This window comes from Pinus tabuliformis, chromosome 8, assembly GCF_031772625.1.
Source record: "Pinus tabuliformis cultivar Carrire ecotype Pingquan chromosome 8, CPIR1, whole genome shotgun sequence".
Classification (NCBI taxonomy): Eukaryota; Viridiplantae; Streptophyta; class Pinopsida; order Pinales; family Pinaceae; genus Pinus; species Pinus tabuliformis.
This window is the reverse complement of record NC_142294.1, coordinates 894,788,783-894,813,997: the sequence shown is the minus strand read 5'-3', so window position 1 is coordinate 894,813,997 and position 25,215 is coordinate 894,788,783.

The window sequence follows — 25,215 nt, the reverse complement described above, 5'->3', positions numbered from 1 at the left end:
AGCTATAGCTCTGACTCTCGCATTAGCTAACTTTGGCTATAGGCTCTGGAAGTTGGCTCTAGTTTAGGTTATGGCTTACGATCGATTGATATTTATTTGAAGCTAATAGTTGACCATCAATTCCGCCAATGTCAAATACAAGGTGAGAAGAAGAAGAGATCTCCATTGCAAGATGTGTTAATACTTGAGAATAAACTATGAGGTATGACTGATATATCTTCTTGGTAGTTGAATACCATTGCCAAGAAGTAATCCATCCAAGGTGAATATTTTCTCTTGTAGGACTCTTATGTCTGGAACATATGTATGAATGATGAGTATTTTTTGCAAAATTCTTGCAAGGGTGAAGATTAAAGCATTGATGTTTCACATGGATAACCTATTCATGACGTTGGAATTTGATAATCTGATTTAGTGGTTATAGAAGAGGAGAAAAATGTGTAGTAGGTGAAGATGAACTATTCTAAAAGATCCCAACACTTTGAAACTGGATTGGTTTGGCATAGTCTGGAAAGTGAAAGGGAACATCCTTTTCATATTTGAGACCAATTCTATTCTTATCGTTGATAAGTTCTTCCTAAGCTCCGATGATGTGCATGAGAAGTGCAAGCGAAACTTTTTCATGCTCATCTGAAAATAATCGTAAGTTGGCCTCACTAAACTGATCAGGTGCTAGCCTCTGAGAAGATTTTGTATAAAACTCAAAAAGTGAATTGTTCTGGGTAATAACCAACAAAAAATTATGACTTTTATGTTGTAGTTCATCTTGTTGGAGTTGAGATTTGAGCTGCATAAACTCAATATTATCTTGTGAATTTTTCAAACATGTTCAAATCTGAATGAGATGGTGTTTGTTGATTTTTATTTTATCTTGCATATTAGATACTATTAGAGTGTTTAGTAACTCTAATAATCCATCAAGTCTAGCCATTTTCTCGAGCTTGGAAAATAAAGGGTGTAGGATTCAATTGAAAATGCACCCATTTACAATGCAAATTCAATTCAACTTCAAAAAAATACAGGTGAATCAATGAGATTCAATGGTAGATTGGGTTAGTTTACAAAGATAAGAACACAAACTTATGGACATGCGAAAAAAAAAGCAAAATTGAGGTGGTACAGGCATCAATTTCTAACAAAATGAAGTTGTTAGCTAAGATTGCAATTTTTTTTACATTGTAGCACGAAGTAGAGTACACTAAGTGTTGACCTCGATGGACCTTAACATAATACATATTGATGCAGTTTCAATATTGGTAACTAGCTTGAAAAACTAGAATCAAACAACTTCCATTTCCATAATTCTCAATATGAATTGAAAGAACAGGTACAAGGAACAATCAGATTTTATTTTGAGAGGAACTAGGCAATTAATTCCACAAAATAAGAGTTTGTGGTAAGGATCCTTTTCTAGTACTTAATATCACCCAGGATATATCACAACACATTCCAACCATCACCACTAAATAGTGCTCCAGAATATTAAATTGGCACCTATAGTTTTGGGACCAACACTCCAACTCCCTCTATTTTCACCATTTAATTAATGGATCGCTTTAAGAACGACAATGGTAGTCATAATAATGTTATCCATGTGATGGGCTCCCCAATGTCACAACATGATAGGCTACTCTATTGAGTAATACATTTGATGAGAGAAAGTATGATTATTCCTTCCACTAAATAAAATATAGATGAGTGGATGTGTATTATTATCTCCAATGTATTATTTCAACCAATGCCTATCATGAAATAGAAAAAATATTGATGCAAAAATCAGGAACAATTGATAACCTTAATACATTATGGTTGGGTCAATAATAATGTTCAAATGATGGAAGAATGGCTCGATAAAAAATATCCAACTGGTCTCCTCTCACATGTAATTGTGATTAACTTTCCATTGAAAGGAAAAAATAAACAACCATTGAGAAAATATCGATGCATTAGAAAAGGCATGATTTGTTATGCACACATATCTTAGTATGTATTGCAACACAATTTTTTTCGCTTTCAAGGAAATGACTTCATTTCATTACATTCCTACAATATTTCCCCATAACTGAATAACATTTGATCCTTCTTAAATAAATTAAAGAAATTTGAAAATCCCATCCAATCCATCTGCATAAAAAAATAACTTCATTATTCTCTTCTATAAACCCTATCATGCACATGAACATGTGAAACTATGAAATCACTAGTGAATCTGTTGAGATCCACATCATTGTCAAAGAAGCCCTAAAATACATTGTCCATGAGCTTTTGTTTTTGGCTAAATGGGTTCATAAAAACCACATCTCAATAGTACAAGTAGGAGCAGTGACATAGACACCATTTGATGCAAGGGCATCTATAAATTTTGATTGACTGAGAGGTCAAAATATTCTACCAGAGGAGTTGGTTCCTCAATGAGTGGATTGTTTGGATATAATTTGTTTTTTTTGCTATGTAATGCATCGAATTTAGCTAATTTTTATAATTTTTTCAATAATTCCCAAAGTGGTCCATATGATCCTAGCTTCGTGGATCTAGATTGACACATTGTATTTACATAAGTATTGATTTAATAGAGAGTGGGTGTGGAGTGACAAGAGTAATTTTTCCAGACAAACCAGTCCTTCTGCAATCTCTTTATTTTATTCCATCGATCACACACATATATGTATATCAATAGTATCATAGAGGCCTATGATTGTGTCATGGTTTGTTTGGCCCCCTTAACGAGAGACATTTATATTAAATCGTTATTTAACACTGTGTGAGTGGAAGACTTGTAGGAGTAATAGAGGAGAGTGAGCAATAGTTAACAGAGCGGAGAACATGTTGTATAGGCATGTTAGGCAAAACTTAGTTTTTCTGAGTTCAACAAGAGTCTGTCACTCGACAGGCGCCAAGTAACAGAACCAGAAATCCCATCAAATAATTTGTTAAGAGACAGTTTTGGGTTGATGTGTCTTGGAATTTTTTCCCCAAACAAACAAAGAAGAGAACACAAAGGGAACAATTAGGCTAATGAAGACTTGGGATGATGTGGAAGCTAACCAAGCTATAAGGATCCAGAGTGACAAAATATTTCTTTATTGGTGCATAACTAATGAGGGGCTCATGAAGGAGATTTTGACTTGTCTTGGAGAAAAAGGCTTGCGCACTTTTAAAAAAGGTTGGGGTCATTTTTTTTTATGGAAGCCAAGAACAACACTTGAAGGTGATAATTATCATTTCCCAGAGTTTTTCTCCTGAAGGATTCCACTGCACATATTTTTGGGGAGACTCAGGGTGACATAAACATGGGATGACATGTCCCTGCGACTAAATAATTGTGTGCCAAGGAAAAGGTCGGGACCAAGTCTTGTGGTGTGGTCATGTAGCATTGAACGAGAGGAAAGTTGAATCCATTGAGATCTTATAAAGTGAGACCACTTATGACTATTAAAATAAAATGTTTGAGCCTGTGGTTCTATAAAATGCTAAGCCCCTCCTCATTTTGATTATATATATGTATATTGGCTTTGGTGGATATTAAACGAGGCTCGACTATAATGGTTTTGTTGGCTCGACTGTAGTGGTTCTGGTTATAATTTGGGAAAAAAAGGGGCATTTTGGGCCTAGCCCACCATATATACAATTATTTGAGAAGTTAAGTCCTCCACCAGTTGGTATCATAGTAGGTCCTGCATATACTCTAGGAATAATTAATCAACCATGGCACTTAGAGTTGGATGAGGTGCTAGAGGAGGCTAGAGAGGACAAAGGCATGTAGCCATGGCTGAGGTGATGAGAGCTATGCAATAGTTGGAAGAAATAATGGAAACCATGGAAACCAATAAGAAAAGAGAACTTGAAGTTGGAGATGTAAGTGAGGAAGAGGAAGAAGCAATTGAATATCTTATAGAATCTATAATATTGCAGACAGTTCTAGGATCTGTCACAAAGGCAAAACCATATATATCTTCTTACACTGGTACATGAATTTAGAGGATCTCATAGATTGAACTACAAACATGGATCAATTCTTTGAGTATTAAGATATGGATGAGGAAAATAAAGTCAAGTTTGTTGTCACCGAATTGAAGGGACATGTAGCTCCATGGTGGGATGGTGTACAAGCTGAAAGGAGAAAGAATAATAAGTATACTTAAGATCTAGGATCAAATGGTTTTCAAGCTCAGAGGCAAGTTCTTGCCAAAGGATTATCAACTTACTTTATTTAAATAGATGCAAATCAATGCATAGATTGATGAGAGTGAGGGAGTACATAGAAGAGTTCTATAATGTGAACATCAAGGTTGGATATGTGGAAGTGTCTACAGAGAAGACAAGAAAATATATTAATGGTCTCAGGTTGGACATCCACGATGAAATTAGTGTTTTATCACCTTGAATAGTAGAGGAATCATACCCGTTAGCTTTGAAGGTTGAGGATAAGCTTGCAAGAAAGAAGTATAACAAAGGAAAAGTTACTAATAGAGGAAGAGGACACTAGTCAAGTATATGAGGATCTACAACACAGAACTAAGGATCTAGTAGATCAAGTCCAAAATAACAACAAGAGGAGAATTTAGAGTCTGAAGATAATTTTCTAGAGGATGAGGAAGAGGCAGAGGAAGAAATATTTGTTGCTATAGGTGTGGAAAGCGTGGACACATGACATATGAATTTGTCATATTTCAGCAAGCTTTTCCAAGTGAAGGGTGAAGCTAGTGGAGAAGCAATTAGCATTGTGTTACGTCATGAGGATAAGCCCATAACATATTTCAGTGAGAAGTTGAATGAATCAATGAGGAAGTATGCTTATTATGACAAGGAGTTTTATGGTGTGGTACAAGCTCTAAAGAAATTTAGGCATTATTTAATGTCTAAAGAATTTGTTTTGTATACAGATAATCATTCCCTACATTACGTTATGCAGCAAGCCAAATTAATTCAGAAACATGTCAAGTGGATTGAATATCTCCAAAATTTGACTTTTGTTTTAAAGCACATTAATCGCCAAGATAATAAAATTGTTGATGTGTTAATCAAGAAGAATTTAATTATGTAGGAAAGTCAAGTCTAGATCATGGGTTTTTACATCATAAATGAGTTTTATTAGGAAGATGCAAATTTTAAGGAGGCTTACAAAGCTTGTAAAAACCCAACAATCCAAGATAAGAGTCCATGGCTTGATTACATGCTTTAAGAAATATTATTGTTAAAAAGAAATTATCTCTATGTTCCAAAATGTTCAATGAGAGAGAATAATTAAAGGGAAGCATAGTGGAGGTCTTGCAAGACATATGAGCAGTTGATGCATCTTTACTATTGGCTAAAGATGAGGATTGATGTGCAAAAATTTGTGAGTAACTGTAGAATTTGCTAGCATTCAAAAAAAAATATCTAGAATATAGGGTTGTATACACCATTACCAATTCTAGACAGACCATGGGATTTTGTAAGCATGGAATTTGCATATGGTTTTTCAAAAAATCAAAAGGGTAATGATGCAATATTTGTTATAGTGGACAAATTTTCAAAAATGGCCCATTTTGTTCTTTAGAGAAGTGGTGAGATTACATGGAGTACCCAAGAGTATTGTCTCAGATCAAGATACAAGATTCTTAGGGATTTTTGGAGGAATTTATGGAAGAAGCTTGGAGCTAATTTGAGCTTTAGTTCATCCTATCACCCTCAGACTGATTGGAAAAATGAGGTAATCAATAGGAGTTTGAGGAATACCTTGAGAAGGTTGGTTGGAGACCATCCCAAGCAATGGGATCAAGTATTTTCCCAGGATAAATTTTCGTATAATGATTCTCCAAATAAAATCACTAGTTAGAGTCCTTTTCAGATTATGTATGGGATGCATCAAAGAGGAGTGCATGAACTCAAAAACCTGGGAAGAGCATAACAAAGGAGTGAAATATGAGAAGACTTTATTAAAACTATGCAAGATATCCATGAAAAAGTGAAAGAAAAATTGCAAGAGAGCAATGTCAAATATACAACCAGAGCAGATCTTAAGAGGAGAGAAGAAATCTTTAAAGTGGGAGATTAGTGTTGGCACATTTAAGGAAGGAAACATTTCCTAAAGTAGACTACAATAAACTAAAATTAAATAAAATTTCTCCTTGTAATATCCTTTGGAAAATTTCAACAAATGCACATGAGCTAGAGTTTCCACCAAGGATTAGCATCTCTCCCATCTTCAATGTGTTACACCTATATAAGTATCAACTAGGAGAGGAGTTATAGACAATAGATGATAGTGGATAAAAAACAATTCAATGTTGAGAAATATAGGGGAAACTTAATTAAGTGATTTCTCTTATTTTGATATATGCTCATGATGTATTTTTACTTAAATTTATTAGCTTCTTCTTTCAACTGATTATCATTAGTGTTCTTATCATCAAACAACTACCAAACTGTTGAGAAATGGAAACAAGAAATTTCAGTTTAATTTTTCCTTGAATTAAATTGAGAATTAAAATCGAATTCTATTCTCATAGCAACTTGTAAATAGTTACTTAAGTTTAATTAAGTTAATTAGCTTAGGAATTTCAAGTTGCAAGTCTTTCTATAGTCATGTATATGTTCTACCTAAGTTTTAGGGGTCCAGTATGAGTTGAAATTGAGTTAGAAATTAGATCACTCAGTTTACTGAGTTAAGTTCAGTTAAATTAGTTCTAAATTGTTTTTGGAACTAATAGAGGACTAACAGTCAGTTGGTGCACTAGTGCATCCACTAGTTCTACTCCAGTTAACTAAATATTCCCTCATGAGAAACTCATGCATGTTAGTTCATAGAAAGACCCAATTGAGACTAGAGTGCAAGGATAGTGTACTATTAGTGGTATTATTTATTGGAGTGTAAATATCATGCATGCATTAGAGATTGATCCTATGTTTGGATTGCATAGTTTTGGAAGCATGAATTCCCTTTAAATACAGGCTATTCAACCTAGGAATTACCTAAGAGATTAGGGGATTGGAGAGCTATATAATTGGCTAAGTGTTGGCTACGAGCTAGCTTGTGAGCTGCGAGAGTTAAGCATACTTGTGCAAAATTGTTCTATCAAGAACAAACTTTGTATCTTCACTCATATTTCTGATATATGCAATACAGATAGTGGGGTTTTGAGCAGTGGCTTTCCCCAGATACATCGTGTGTTATGCTCCATTGATTTATCTTCTTCTTGTTTATATTGCTTTCATCAATCTATTGGCTTCTGCTGGTTGAAAGTAGAAGTAGATTCTTGTCTTGTGGTTTAGTACATTGCATGAGCTTGTGAATCTATAGGATTTTCTACATGGTATCGGAGCTGAAGATAATATACTAGAGGAGATTTCGAAGCTTTGAGTTTTGGGTTACAAGTGAAACTCAAATTTGCAATACATACTTCAGGATTAGAAGATGGCGTTCTACGATTTGCGGCTTGAGTAATCCTTGGAAGGCAGCTCAAATTTTATAGCCTCAAGGGATAGAATAGAGGTTGTACTAGAGGATAATGGCTTGAAGGAATTTGGTGATCAAGAAATTCCTAAGTCGGGAGCATTGGATGAATATAATTTGGTAGAATGGAAGAAGTGTGACACGAAGGCGAGGCGGATAATCCTTGAGGGAATTTGAGACCACAGTGTCTCGAGTATCCATGGAAAGGAAACTCCATATGCTATGTGGAAAACATTGAAAAACTTGTATCAGAACAATAGTGACCAAAGGAAATTGGCACTAAAGGAAAAACTTCGAAAAATCAAAATGGAGAAAGGTGAGACTATTCCAAAATACTTGACCAAGTTCACTCAATGTCGTGATGAACTTGGAAGTGTTGGAATCACGGTTGCCAAGGATGATATGGTGAGTCTTGCTCTTCTAGGACTCCCAAAGAGTTGGCATAGTTATCAAGAATCTTTCAATGGTCAGGAGAAGCTGCTGGATTGGGAATGATTGTGGTCAGATTTGATGCAGGAGGATATCAAGAGGAACACCAGGGATGGCTCTTCATTAAAGACTTATGATGAAGATTACCGTGCCTTAGCGATTAAGGTGAAGAAGGGGAAAGGGAAAGCTTCCCATTCCAAATCAAATTCTTATCATGGAGGTAAGAAGAAAGACATAACGAAATTGAAGTGCTTTCATTATCATGATCTAGGCCATTTTGATACAAATTTTCCACTCAAGAAGTCCAAGAATTTGTCCTCAAGAGGAGCGATGGGTGAGGCTTTGATCTCTCAATTCGAATTGGACTTTTCCCTCATTTCATGCATGGTGTCATCAATGATGGGAAGTGTATGATACTTAGATAGTGGAGCTTCATTCCACATGACTGGCGACAAAAAGTTATTTAGTGACCTAGAGGAGAAAGATCTCCAGATGCATATCGAGAAGGGTGACAACGAGAAGTATAGTGTTACTAGATTGGGTACAATTACTTTTTAGAGGGAGCATGGGGCTCCACTCACCTTGAATAATGTTATGTATGTGCCCAGTCTAAAGAAGAACTTGGTATCCATTTCCATGCTTGAGGATAGAGGATATGATGTGATATTATCGAAAGGAAAGGCATTCCTTCGACACATAGCCACGGGTCAACTAAAGGATATAGGGATTCGTGTGAAGAATCTCTATAAGCTGGAGGTAGAGGAGTGTTTTGCTTTGAGAAAAAAATCATAAAGGGTAAGAAGCTGATATGTTGGTGATTTGTGGCACAGGAAATTGGGCCACTTGCATCATGGGGCTTTGAAGATATTGCAACGTATTTCTACTGGTATTCCAAAAGGTACGCTTGAGCAAGTTGATACATGCAAGGGGTGAAGTTTGGGAAAATACACCAAGTCTTCCTTTCATGACAGAGGTAATCGAGCAGAGGCTATTCTAGAGTGAGTCCATTCAGATGTGGGTGGACCATTCTCGACAGCATCCACGACCAAACAAAGGAATTATGTTATATTTGTTGATGAATTTTCTCGAAAATGATGGATATTTTTCATGTAGAAAAAGGATCAAACTTTCACAAAGTTTTGTGAGTTTAAAGCATTGGTGGAGAAAGAGTCGGGTAAGAAGGTTAAATCTCAACGAAGTGATAATGATGGTGAGTATGTCTCAAATAAGCTTAAGAACTTCTGTGCAACGGAAGGGATTAAACAGGAGTTGACAACACCCCATAACCCTTAGTAGAATGGGGTGGCCGAGAGGAAGAATAGAAGCATAGTAGGGGAAGTGAGGGAAATTTTTCATGATTAGGGCCTACCACTACACTTATGGGTTTAGGCATGCAAACCAATGGTTTATGTTTAGAACCATAGCCCACATCGGATATTTGAGATTAAGACACCAGAGGAGGCTTATTCTGATAGGAGGCCAGATGTTGGTCACTTCATGATTTTTGGGTCATCGGTATATTTCCATCTGACCAAAGACGCATAGAAGAAGCTTGAGCTGACAACAGAGTTGGGGATATTTTTGGGGTACACTTTTACACCTCACAACTATTGGGTGTACTTTTTGAACAACAGGATGATAATGGTTTGCAGGGATGTCAGATTCGATGAGGAGAAGGCCATGTGAGTTTCCCTTAAGAGAGAGCTTGAGCTACATGCAGATGAGGAGATCTTATCTCCTAAGGTTGAGGAGCTTAAAATTGATGTGGAGCAGCCACATGCAAAGGATCTAAGAGTGGAGACATCCACTAAGGCAGAGTCTTCTAGAGAGGGAAGAAAGCGCACTAGAGAGGTTGAAAGATTGTTGGATGATGTATGAGAGAATGTGGGAGCACCCACTTCTCAGCACAGGCATAGGCAGTCACCTGAGGGGTACACTGGATAAATGGATCTTGTGGGAGAATGTGTTGTGACAGAGCCATCTTCCTTTAAGGAAGCAGTGCAGCAGCTAGTTTGGGTCGATTTCATGGTGGAGGAGTATGAATCCATAGTTCGTAACAGTGTTTGGTATGTGGTCCTGAGACCGGAGGATAAGTCAGTGGTAAACTCATGTTGGCTTCACGAGGTAAAGAAGGTTGTAAATGGTAGTGTGGAGAAGCACAAGGCTAGATTTGTAGCTTGTGGCTTTTCACAGGTAGAGGGGATTGACTATGATGATACTTTTGCTTTTGTTGCAAGGTACTCATCAATCAGATCTATATTGGCACTATCAACACAGATGGGTTGGAAGATACATCAGATGGATGTGAAGACAACCTCCCTTAATGGCATGATTGAGGAAGAGGTGTACATAGAGCAACCTGAAGTTTTTGAGACATGTGACAATGAGTCGCATGTGTGCCAGCTCAAGAGAGCATTGTATGGGCTGAAGCAAGTGCCCCATGGTTGGTACACCAGGATAGATAGCTACTTCACTGGGTTGGGCTTCATGAAAAGTGAAGCGGATGCGAACTTGTACCACATAGTGGTGGAAGGTAAACTATTGATCATTGTACTTTATGTTGATGATATTATACTGATAGGTGATGATCAGTTGATCAAGTCTTGCAAGGAGGAACTTGCAAGAGAGTTTGAGATGAAGGACATGGGGCTCATGCATTACTTTCTTGGCATGGAGGTATGGTAGGGAGATGGGGAGTTGTTTGTGTCTCAGGGAAAGTATGCCAAGGAGATGCTTAGGAGATTCCAGATGGAGAGAAGCAAACCCATGGAGACTCCTTTAGCAGGTAACTAGAGGAAGGATGATGCTACTTTAGGGGAAGTAGTGGAAGCTACTGTTTATAGGCAGCTTGTGGGTTCACTCATGTACTTAGTGAACACACGAACAGATATGTGCTATGCATTTAACCATCATAGTCAGGCGATGGTTAGGCCTACCAAGCTGTATTGGAAGGAGGCAAAGAATGTGTTGATATACCTTAGGGGCACTTCTTAGTATGGATTATGGTACAAATAGATAGAGGGAGTGAAGCTTCAAGGCTTCACCAGTGTGAGTTAGGTAGGGAGTTCATCCGACCAGAAAAGCACATCAGGAGGGATATTTAGTATTGGGTCAGTAACAATTTCTTGGTACAACAAGAAACAAAGATCAATTTCACTCAGTTCGGTAGAGGCAAAGTACATGGCTATGAGTCAGGCAACATGTGAGGCCATGTAGATGAGGAAGATCTTGGTTGGTTTGTTTGGTCAACATGTGGATCCAACTGTGATTTACTGTGATAATCAGAGTTGTATCAAACTCTCTAAAAATCAAGTTTTCCATGATCAGTTCAAGCATATTGATATCTGATATCATCATCTCAGAGATAGTGTATTGAGGCAGATTATGTTGTTAGAGTACATTCCCATGGAGGAGCAAGATGTTGAAATTTTGACGAAGGCATTGTCAAGATGTAAATTTGAGTTTCATAGAGGCAGGATTGGGGTAACTGATAATCCCCTTCTTATTGAGAGGGAGTGTTGAGAAATGGCAACAAGAAATTCTAGTTTAATTTTTCCTTGAATTAAACAGAGAATTAAAATTGAATTATATTCTCATAGCAACTTGTAAATAGATAATTAAGTTTAATTAACTTAATTATCTTAGGAAATTCGAGTTGGAAGTCTTTCTATAGTCATGTATATGTTCACCCTAAGTTTTAGGGGTCCGATATGAGTTTAAATTGATTTGGAAATCAGATCACTCAATTTACTGAGTTAAGTTCAATTAAATTAGTTCTAGTATTTTTTTGGAACTAATAGATGCCTAACAGTCAGTTGGTGCAGTAGTGCATCCTCTAGTGCTACTCCAGTTAACTAAAGATTCCCTCATGAGAAACTCATGCATGTCAGTTCATAGAAAGACCCAGTTGGGACTAGAGTGCAGGGGTAGTGTATTATCAATGGTATTATTTACTGGAGTGTAAATATCATGCATGCATCAGAGATTGATCCACTATTTTCATTGCGCATCTTTGGAAGCATGAATTCCATTTAAATATGGGCTATTCATTCTAGGAATTACGCAAGAGATTATGGGCTTGGAGAGTTGAAAAATTGGCTAAGTGTTGGCCAAGAGATAGCTTGTGAGCTAAGAGAGTTGAGCATACTTGTGTAGAATTTTTCTAGTAAGAACAATCTTTGTATCGTCACTCATATTTTCGATACATGCAATAAAAATAACGAGTTTTTGAGCAGTGGCTTTCCCTAGATACATATTGTGTTATGTGCCATTGATTTATCTTCTTCTTGTTGATATTGTTTTCATCGATCTATTGGCTTTTGCTAGTTGAAAGTAGAAATAGATTCTTGTCCTGTGCTTTACTACATTGCTTAAGCTTGCGAACCTATAGGATTTTCCACACAAACAATAAAACAACAAGACAATATGACATACGATATAGGTTATAAGCCAAGGTTAAAACCTCTCCTCTTGAGAGGAAAACCCATAAGAACTCTTCTCTTCTTACATAACTTCAAATGATGAATTCCAAGGCCTATGATCCTTGACAAAGACCCCACCAAGACCAAGACAACCTCCCTTCTTAAAGATATTTACTTACACAACTTACTTCATCAAACTTCGACCTTCTAGTAACTTTGACCACAACAAATTTTCCAGAAACTTCAACCCTGGAAACTTCTCCAGTGACTTCGACCCCAACAAATTCTGCAACAAATTCAGCCACAACAACTTTTCCAGCAAATTCTCCAGAAAATTTGACTTGGCAACAGCTTCTCCAACAATTTTTACTTAAAAACTTCATAATTTCATTACACATGAGAGAGACAGAGAGAGAGACCCAAAAACTTCAACTTTAGCTTCCTTCTTGAACTCCACTTGCCTTAGGGATTCTTCTTTTAATATTTAACTTATTCTCTTGATTCTTCATATGTCTTGGATGTGTGCTTCAAATGAGGTGAAATGCATCTTATATATACTATTTCCAAGGGTGCGAATTGCCTCCATGAGGTCGACTTGATCTTTTCATGTAGGCCAACTTGTTGCAACAAGGTTGACTTGTCTTGGAGGGTCTTTTATGACTCAAATAAATTTCATTTACATAATACAAGATGCCCAAAGGGGTTTTACATATAACAATGACTCAATTAACTCCTAGAATTTATGTTAAATCCTTAGAAGCACTCAATGGGTGCTTGACTTATAAATAAAATGACTTTGAGCATGAAACCCATTCTTCAAAATAATAATAATAAAATTTATTTTTCTCTTTTCATCAAATATATAAAATAATGATTACATTAGACATTATGAAGACTGAACCTAGTTACAATTTTCAACAATCAGTGGCAAAAGAAGTTACCAATAGTAAATCCCTTGCAGTAAGAGAGGATTTTAGATAAGAGATTAATTAAAAAGACTACGGGCAAGGAATACTATGAATATTTGATCAAGTGGAAGGATCATCCAATAGCTAATGTAACTTGGATGACTACCACATTACTACAAAAAAGTGGTAGAATGGTTGAAGACCTCATGGGCAAGAGCGCATGAATTCTTTGTCCCTTGGGAGTATAATGTAGGGGCATCCATAAAATTCAATTTCCTAAGAGGTCAAAATATTTTACCAGAGGACTTGTTTCCTCAATGAATGGATTGTTAGGATAGAATTTGTTTATTTTTCCATGTAATGCACCAAAATTAGTTGATTTCTATAATTTGTTCAATAATTCCCAAATTGTTCCATCTGATCCTATATTCATGGATCTGTATTGGCAATATGTATTTACATAAGTATTGATTTAATAAAAGGAGAGTGTGTGGAGCGGTGAGAGTAGTTTTTCCATACAAACCAATGCTTATACAATATCTTTATTTTATTCCATTAATCACACTCATATATTTATATTAATAATATTGCGAAGGTCTGTGATTGTATTGTGCTTTGTTTGGTCCCCTTAACCAGAGACATGCATATTAAATCGTTGTTTAAGATTACGTGAGTGGAATACTTGTAAGAGTAATAAAGGAGAGTGAGCAATAGTTAACGACGCTGAGAACAAATTTTATAGGAGGGTCATGCGATACTTAGTTTTTTAGTTTGACAAGAGTCTTCCACTTGGGTAATAGAACCAAGAATCCTGTTGAAGAATCCAGTAAGAGATGGTTCCAAGCTGACATGTCTTAGAAGATTGTTGGGTGTAGTATATGGTATATTATTATACCAACAATTATTGTCAACACAGTTTCCATGGATTTTGAGGTGCAACACTAGAAATTCCAAAGAAAGACTCCAACAACCTGCAAAACAAGACCTTAATCTAATTTGGAAACTTCTCACACCTAGAGTTCCTACACTAGCCAAATATCTACTCTAATGCTGCACTCAAAAGAATTCATTAGAAACAAAACCCTAGCTATTAAAACACCAATCCTTACTGACAATTGAAAGCAATCCCTAATTGATAATTGAAAGTAATCCCTACCTCCTAACTACTAGAAATTGGAAAAAAAAAAACTAATTACCAATCAACTAGAAAACTGATCATTAATTCCCTAACTCACTAATCAAATAAAACATGAAGACTTCCTTAATATAACAATAAATGAGAATTTGAGAGAAATCTTATACTTCTCAAGAAAAATACTCAAGCCAAAGCAATCAATAAACCCTAGCTAGAAATCTTGCACTCTAGTTCTTTCTTCTAACAATCTTGTGTTCAATCAAATGGATGGATGACAATTGTTCCTAAGGTGTTACCAAACCAAAGTGCATTAATTATAAGAGACTACATACATATCAAAATAATTTTCTATTCCATGACCTAACACACTATTTTCATGTGCTCAAATTATATCTTGCTTCTTCAAATAAAATATTAGAAATAATGTGGCAATCAATCCAAGAAAGGCACTACTGTTTAGGAATAAAAACTAAAAACCCTATAATCAAGGTACTCTCAAAAGATATAGGAATAAATCATAAACTCACCACTCTTCGATCAACTATTAATACAAGAGTAAAAAAAAACATGTCTATCATGGATATCAATGCCTTATATAGGTACACAATGATAAAGATGTAAGTTGAATTGTAAGCAACCTTGTTAAACCAACTTGGAATATCTAATTGAAACAATGAGGCTTCTTTCAGACAACATCTCTCTTTAGTTATTGATTCCCATTAGAGATTTCAAATAGATCACAGATGTAGACCACAGCTCTTAACTGATCTAGAATCCTTAGCTTTGTAGAACAAATATAATGGTCACAAAGAATACAGACCTCAACAACCACAAATAAAATATATGACCTATGTTTCTTATTAATGTAGAAGTAGATTTAATGACAACAAGGTCAATTAGAGTTTCAAGTGGCCTTGTAAGTTTATAACCTATACCCATAGTCTTTAAGTAGATTTAAACCACCAAGAATATCTCATAAAATCTCAAATGCATATTGATTCATTACCAACCAATGATCGAAATCTCGTACTAAAATTTGGATCCAAGAAACAAAAGGGTTTAAATATTATAAGTTTTTTGTTCTTTGTCAAATTTCAGAGAGTTTTAGCTATAATTCTATCTCTAGCTCTTGTACAAAGAGTTATAGATCCAATGTAGACATAAACTTTCAAAAGCTCTCTACACCAATACCCTGCTACATTGTTACAAACCACTTGATCAAGACTTAGAACAGAGTATTAATGAAATAAGCATTCCCAAATCACATAAAAATTTGTAATCACAAATTATGATAAAGGATCACACCCAAATGATATGGATTGCAATCTCTATCAATTTTCACCTCCAAAATCCACAATATTTTCAAATCTTGGCACAAACCAAAATATTTGCTAATAAATTAAATTAAACATGAAAGAGGTAGAGCATGTCTTGTAAAAACAGATCTATTGGGTTTAAGAATAGATGGAAGCAATCTACGTGCCTCAATAAAAGAAATACATTTAAACCTTACTGAATCAACAACCAATCTACATAATAATGTATAGGAGTAGTAGCTAGTTGGATAGGTTGGGCCTTGACCAACTAGCTCGCACCATCAAAGAAAACAAAAATTAAATCACACAATGTAAATAAAAATAAATACATTAGAGATTAAAGAGAGTTTGACATGAATTTATTAAAGCATTATGCAATCCTTTTAAATCATGGAAAATAAGCTCATAATCTTGTTGATCAGAGGGGGGATAACCTTGAAAACTCAATTCAGCAACATAAGAGTATGGATGGATTTCTAACTAGGCTTGGAGCCATAACTCCATTTTTATAAATTTTTTACATTACAAATTTGGCTTTAGACAAGACAATCCTTTGCAAACAAGATGGAAACTTGGATCCCAACAATTTTCCATCAATAGAATTCTAGCACAACCATTAAGTAATCAAGGAAATACAAATCTGAGGCATAATTTTGCATTTTATTAAAATCTAGGCATGATCCTAGAATTTTGGAAATTTGTGTATTTTTGATAAAAGTGCCTTAAAGAACTTTGTCTATCTCCCAAACCATTGCAAATTTTGGAATGTTTTTTGAAGGAAACCTAATTTTCCATATTTTTTACAAAACACTTGTTTTGGAATTTTGAGATTCGCCCTCATATGCATGAAAATTGGGGAGAAAGTTGGGAATTTGAAAGCTGCTGTGAATTTGGGGTTGTAGCATAATTTCTAAAAATCCATTTGTACAAACTAGGTGCATTTTGACTCATATGTAATTGTTAAAACATATTTTTGACAAAATCCATCTTCGGTTTTTGCCGAAATGTTTCCAATATATCAAAGCCCCAAATTGGTGAAGGAATGTTGGTGCAGGGACTGAACTGGGTGTAGGAACATGCCTGAAATTTTTTACACATAGGATTTGGTTAGCCAATTTTTGTTCATAACTCCATATGTTTTCCTGAGAACCTTGACATACAGAAGATGTGCAAAGTGTTGAAGACAACATGCACAATATTCTCTTATTGCAGGAATCCTCAAGAGTGCAGGATCTTGGTACAAAATTATGGCTGAAAAATCATGCTGCATATAGAAGAAGAAAGCATCCATAATTAGTCATGACATTATATAAATACTCTTAAATTACAAAAAACAAGGGAAATTTATTAATTTACCTTTTCATGCTTATGTGTTAAAGAATTAGCCCCATAATGTGCAAAATGATGAAAATAACTATGAGAACTAAGTAAAAAAATGAGGGAAAAAGATGTATTAAATATGACAAAATGGAGGCTTGCCATCCCCCCATGTCAATCATCTTGCATGTCCTCATGCAAGTAAAACCTCTGACAGAGACCAAAGTTAGTCAAAACTGAAGGGTTGGGGTTTCTCTATTAAAATCATGCTACATAGACCAAAATATTCTTAAATTATAGGGCTAATTGAGTGACAACATGTAGGTAAGTGTCATGTGATTTCAAATTCCTTTACATTAATAATATAAGAAAGAGTTGTGACAAGGGATTCAGTGATGTCAATACTGACCTAAATATTATTTCCAAAAGAGTAACTAATTCCAGGGTTACCAAAGGAATGCTAACAATGTTGTTATTGCAGGGATAATGTCATCATAAAATGACCAACGATCAGAATTTTTACAAGCATATCTCGAGGGTTGCCTTAATTAGTAGTTCTTCACCTCAATATCCTCATTACAAATAAATTTGACATAATTTCAAGGCCATTGTATTAAAAAATGGATGGAAACATGGAAAAATAAATATGACAAAACAATACCTTCTGAGGATGACCATCTTGCCATTATCCAAGCATATAGTTGAAACTCCTCTTTTTTAGGCAAAGTGAATCACCTGCATTAAGGGTCCAACATCCATAGAAACCAAATCATTCCAAAATATAGAACTCCAAAGCATAATAACGGAAGGATCCTAAAGCCATTCTCAAAGAGATATGATAATGAGTTTAGGAAGAGACAAATATGACCAAGTAAATCATAGTTTAATATTAACTTTAATACCACATGCATGGCCACTGCTACTAGTAGGCATCGATAACCGCGACAGGGATTCCCTTTAACCTGATGAAATTCCTATATCCCATCTATTAGATATAGATTCAGATTCATTTAAAAGCATTTAATTTTCTTTAGAAATTAACTGAAGGCCATTGTCCTGGCTTGGTAACCAGCAAACGATAGTGCCATTCATAATAAGTAACAAGAATGAACAAGTTGGCTCGTGATGAGACCTCTAGTGTTCTAGCTTTTTAACTGCAAGTCATTACCTTGTCTTGGTGACTAATAGCGGTAATGTCATTCTCGTTAGGGGCCATGATCATGGTAGCTCAGCTCGTAATGAGACATCTTATCCCTCAATTAATCCTTTTATGTTAAAATAAACTTTGATTGTGATTAACCTTAAATAGGTTACTTAATCGATGGGGAGTAAAATCTGCTCCTTAAGAGAATGACATGGCATGAAAAGTTCTTAATGACTAATCTTTACTGGTTGGTCTTGCTATCCTAAAGACTCATTTTAAAGAAAAAATCTAAGATAATGACTGAAATATTCCTCAAGTTAATCATGCTAGGGTTCTCATGCAAACTCATTAGGGTTTTATAGGAGTGGTACACCATAGGAGGATTCTCATCAATACATTCGAACAAAAACTTGAAAATATTTCTTGGATAGCAACTTGATCAAGTGACTAGGCCAAGGTTATGGTTTTGGGTTTATAAGTGGAAATTATTAAGAATAACAATGATAAGTACCCTTGACTGACTCAATGGATGACCAAACAATTATGAAGAGGAACCAACCCATCAATTATAGTCAATTTACAAAATAATTAGGCATTAAGAATGAATTACTTATGAGAAGAATTACCACAAAAGTGAATAATAATGGAAATTTCAATAGTTGTGCCTTAGGGAATTGCAATTTCAAGAGTGTTTCTATAACAATTTTATTCCAAATATTATTTTTATTTATTTTTTCTATAATACCCTACCCTAATTTAGAGAGAGGAATATCTCCTTCAAGTGTAGAAGTAATTCCAGTGTAACCATGTGTGTAACAAAATATTGAACCTACTCACACTTGGGTTCAAAATGTAAACTTCATTGCATATCAGAGTATTAGAAACTAATTGCTTTACTTGATATAGTACTAAGAGTTTCTAAATGATGAGGGAATAGGGTGTGCTAAAAATTGTTTCGAACCAAGCTTCAATAGGACCCACATATTTATGGTTCTCCAACTTGTACAAGTCTTCCACAAGTTGATGTTTTCTTTCTTCATATTGACAAGGATGGTTAAGGGAAATTCTAGGGTTTTTCTCTTGATATTAGTCATGAGTTTCAACAATAGTTTTTAAACAAGTTCCAATCATATATTTTTGCTCTAATGTTTTATGGATTAAAATTTCTCCCTGGGGTAGATGTTGTATGGTAATAGGGGATTCTTTTGAATTCACTCCTCTCCCCTCTCTAAAAGACATGACATTACATTCGATAGGAGAGTGAGTAGAAAAAATAGGTGTTTTAAATTGATGTCCAACTTGATTGTTGGAATTAGGGTTTGGTTGCACAAATGATTAGTATCATAGAGAAGGATAACATGGTGGTGCACTAAATGGGAATCGTAATTGTTGTGACTCAGGTAATGGAATTTTCATGGAGAATTTCCCTAGAGAGGATGCCCTAAACAATCCTTGAGGCTAAGAGAATATTTAGTTTGAGGGATAGGGCCACTATAGCCATAAGGTGGGGTATTGAATTAGAGGATGATTATAAGTCTACCATGGAACTGTAGGGTTATAGATCTGTTGAGGAACCTGCTGTGGACAATAAATGTTAGTCCAAGTATTAAATGATGACGAGTTTTGAGTTATACCTGGCAGTCAATTTATTTCCTTACTTGATTCCTTAAATACTTGTTGTAACCCTAGTAGTGATGGGCAATAATTTATCAAGTGATCCTCCTTGCACTGCTTTTGTTCTTCCTACAAATCATCCAATTGTAAATTTAGAGAGGCTTTTGTAACTCCTATTTTTGTAGCAGATTTCAAAAATTGAGAAGAAAGTTCTCGAGAATTATTACCAATCTTGGAGATTCCTCTTGAATACCTAATGCATAATTCATAAACATCATCATATGGTAAGTGAAAAACATCACCTTCTCCTATCAAATTTAAAGGCTCTAAAAATTAATCTTTGATTCCTTTTGAGTATGAGTGTTTTGAAGGTCTCTTTTTCCAAATGTTTATGATTTGATTTTTTAAGATTGTATCAAAATCTCTCCACTTAGTCCTCCAAACTTTCATCTTCCCCTTGTATCATTCCAAAAATATCTTCACTAGCCTAGAAATAGTCTTGATATTTCTTCAAGAATACATTCTTCATCTCTTCCCATGTTTGAATGTCGTTCCCTCCAAGGCTCATGAACCATTGGATAGGTGCTCATTTAATACTAAGAGGAAACACTTGAAACCTTTGAGCATTATTACAATAACCATATCCTCTACAAAGTACTTCAAACTTAAATAAGAATGTATCTGGGTCTTTGTTTTCCAAACCATGAAATTTTGGTAAAGCAGATGGATGAATGTTGTGCATTTGTACCACTCCTCCTGGGTCTTTGATATGGAATTCAAAGTTAATGATGTGTTCCACTTCATCCAAAAATAGAAGAGGTTCTCCATGTACTACTTGGAGACTCCTTCGAATGTTCCTTCCAACCGGTTAGTGAAATAAGTTCATTGGATGATTGATATTAGCTCAAACTCCTCATTGAAAACTTCCTTGAAATACCATTAATTTATTCTCAACAAGATATCTAGTGGATTATGTCAGCATATGGATTAGTATATATGTAGGGGGTGTTCATACAAAACCCTAAAAATGAAAAAAAAATGTGCAGGAAAGAAACAAAAACTCACAAGAAAAACTAGGTAAAGAGCAAACCAAATTGCAATAGGTTACCAAGGTCAATCCCCTAAGCGCCTCCCTGCAAACGACGCAAAAATGTTGGGTGTATTATATGGTATATTAATGGACCAACACTTAATTTCAATCTATGGTCTGTAGACTTCGAGGAACAACATTGGAAATGCTAAGGAAAGACTCCAACAACCTGCAAAACAAGACCTTAATATAACATGGAAACTGCACACCTACAGTTCTTGCACTATTCAAATCTCTGCTCTAATCCTGCACTCAAAAGAATTCATTATAAACAAAATACCAGCTATTACAAACACCAATCCTTACTAACAATTCAAAGCAATCCCTAGTTGATCATTGAAAGTAAGCCCTACCTCCTAACTACTGGAAATTGGAAATAAAAAAGTAATAATTACCAATCAACTAGAAAATTGATCATTAATTCCTTAACTCACTAAAAAAATCAAACATGAAGGCTTCCTTAATATAAAAAGAAATGAGAACTCGATACAATTCTTGTACTTCTCAAGAAAAATACTCTAGCCAAAGTAATCAATAAAGCCTAGCTAGAAATCCTACACTCTAGTTCTTTCCTCTAACAATCTTGTGTTCAATCAAATGGATGGATGACAGTTGATCCTAAGGTGTTACCAAACCAAAGTGTATTAATTATAAGAGACTACATACATATCAAAATAATGTTCTATTCTCTAACCTAACACAATCTTTTCATGTGCTCAACTTATATCTTGGTTCTTCAAACAAATATTAGAAATAATGTGACAATCAATCCAAGAAATGCACCACTATTTAGGAATATAAACTAAAAACCCTATAATTAAAGTACTCTCAAAATCTACAAGCATAAACCATAAACTCACCACTCTTTGATCAATTATTAATACAAGAGTAAAAAACATAGATGTCTATCCTGGATATCAATGCTTTATACAGGTACCCAATGATAAAGATGTAAGTTGAATTATAAGTAGTTTGCTAAAACAACTTGGAATATGTGATTGAAACAATGAGACTTATTTCACACAATATCTCTCTTTAGTGATTAATGCCCAATAGATATTTCAAATAGATCAAAAATGTAGACCATGACTCTTAAAATATCTAGAATCCTTAGCTCTGTAGACCAAATATAATGATCACGAAGAATACAAACCTCAACAACCACAAATAAAATATATGACCTATGTTTCTTATTAATGCAAAAGTAGATTTAATGACAACAGGGTCAAATTAGAGTTTCAAGTGGTCTTGTAAGTTTATAACCTATACCCATAGTCTTCAAGTACATTTAAGCCACCAAGCATATCTCATCAAATCTCAAATGCATATTGATTCATCACCAACCAATGATCAAAATCTCGTACTAAAATTTGGATTGAGGAAACAAAAATGTTTAAATATTAGAAGTTTGTTGTGCTTAATCAAATGTCAGAGAGTTTCAACTATAATTATATCTCCAACTCTTGTACCAAGAGTTATAGATCCAATGTATATATATACTTTCAAAATCTCTCTACACCAATACTCTTCTAAACTATTACAAACCACTTGGTCAAGATTTAGAACAAAGTATTAATTAATTAAGCATTTTCAAAGCACATAAAAATTTGTAATCACAAATTAGGATAAAGGATCACACTCAAAGCATATGGATTGAAATATCTACCAGTTTTCACCCCCAAAATCCATAATATCTCCAAATCCCGACACAAACCAAAATATTTTCTAATAAATTAAATAAATCATGAAAGAGGTAGAGCATGTCCTGTAAACACAAATCGATTAGGTTTAAGAATAGTTCAAATAATTCTATGCACCTCATCAAAATAATTCATTCACACCTTAATTAATCAACAACCAATCCACACAACAATGTACAATAGTGGTAGCGAGATGGATTGGTTGGGCTCTGACCAACCAACTCGCACCCTCAAAGAAAACAATATCTAAATCACAAAATGCAAATACACATAAATACACCATAGATTAAAGAGAACGTGGCATGAGTTTATTAAAGCATTGTGAAGTCATTTTACATAATGGAAAAGAAGATTATAATCTTGTTTATTATAGGGGGAATAAACACCAAAACTCAATTCAGCAACATAAGAGTATGGGATGGCTTTCTAGCTAGGCTTAGAGCCATAACTTTGTTTTTGTAAATTTTGTACATTACAAATTTGGGTTTAGACAAGTCAATCCTTTGCAAGCAAGATGGAAACTTGGATCCCAACAATTTATCATCAATAGAATTCTAGTAAAACCATTGACTAATGAAGGAAATATGAATCTAAGGCATAATTTTTCATTTTATTCAAGTCTAGGCATGATCCTAGAATTTTGGAAATTTGTGCATTTTTAATAAAACTGCCTCAAAGATCCATATGTATCTCCCAAACCATTGAAAATTTTGGAAATATGTTCAAATAACACCTTTTTTTCCATATTTTCAACAACCCTTGTTTTCAAATTTTTAAATTCGCCCTCATCTGCATGGAAACTGAGGAGAAAGTTGGCAGTTTGAAAATTGTTGTGAATTTAGGGTTGTAACATTAATTAATTTCTAAAAAATCATCCATATGAAATGGGTGCATTTTGACTCACATGGAAGTGTTAAAGCATCATTTTTCACAAAAACCATCTTCACTTTTCCCCGAAAGGTTTCCAATGTATAAAAGCCCCCAATTGGTGTAGGAATGTTGGTGCAAGAATTGAATTGAGTGTAAGAACAAGGAAAAATTTTGTTACACATAAGATTTGGTTGACCAATTATTTTTTCGTAACTCCATATGTTTTCCTGAGAACCTTGACATACAAAATATTTGCAAAGTGTTGAAGACAACATGTAGAATATTTTCTTAGTGCTGGAATCCTCAAGAGTGCAAGATCATGGTACAAAATTATGGTTGAAAGATCATGTTGCATATAAAAGAAGAAAACATCCATAATCACTGATGATATTATCTAAGTACTCTTAAATTACTGAAAACGAAGTAAATTTATTAATTTACCTCTTCATGCTTATTTTTAAGATAATTATCCCCATAATGTGCAGAATGATGGAAATAACTATGAGAACTAAGTAAAAACATCAAGAAAAAAGATGTATTAAATATCACAAAATGGACGCCTGACAAAGGCTTTCCCCAGACGATCGAAAAAGAGCACACAAAGGGAATAGCTAGGTTGATGAATACTTGAGCTGACAGGGAATCCAACCAAGGTGTAATGAGCTAGGGTGATGAAATATTTCTTTATTGGCACATAACTGACGAGGGGCCCGTGAAGGAGAAATTGACTTGTCCTGGAGAAAAAGGCTTGCACACTTTAGAAAAAGGTTGAGGTCAACTTTTGACAAAAGGCGAGAGCAATGCTTGACAGGGATAATTCCCATTTCCTAAAGTTTGTCTCTTGGAGGATACAATTGTATGCATTGTTGGGGCAAGTGGGTTGACATACAATCAAGTTGACATGTCATGACGGGTAAATAATTGCATGCCAAGGAAAAGGTCAGGACTAGGACTTATGGTGTGGTCATGTAGCATTGAACGAGAGGAAAGTTGTATGCATTGGGAGCTTATGGAGCAAGACCACTTATGACTATTAAACTAAAAGGTTTGCGCTTGCAGTTCTATAGAATGGTAAGCCCCTCCTCCTTTTGATATATATATATATATATATATATATATATATATATATATATATATATATATATATATATATAGATAAACCAATCTTGGTTGTGGTGGTTCTATTGGTAATATTTGGTTATATCTATTTATGTATATAAACCAATCTTGCCCACACAAAGCTTGGAGAGCAAGCACGATATCACCGCCACCATATTAAACCTTTTCATTGTGGATATCTATATGCCTATCATAGGGTACCACATCGAGGTTATCAGGGATCTGTTAGATATAATCCACTAGATGACATAAATTGTTTCTCACATGAATAACTCAAGACTCAAATCTTGTGTATGAATATTCATCGAATTGGCATAAAAAACATCATAATCTGTAACTATGATGAATAAAAACTTTTGATTGAGAACTTGAACAGAGCTCAAAGGTAATGACGAAAAATGTATTGATGGGCCTATGTTATTAGAAACAATTAAATAAAACATGATGGTGAGATTATGATTCTACAAGGGAAGATAAAGAAAGTCCCAAAGCAAATGTTTTAGCAAAGAATGCCAGATTGTCAGTTACAACATTGAAAATGTTGCAAACTCATCAGGAGTGGGGATTCAAATGGTATTAATTAAGATGCCACACCAAATTTATTGATTTTGATTAACCACATGAAGAGGCACATAATAAATGCTCAATTTATAGGTTATACTAGCATCCACATGTGTGTTAGGAAGATAGGGATGGATAGGTGCATTAGGTAGCCAA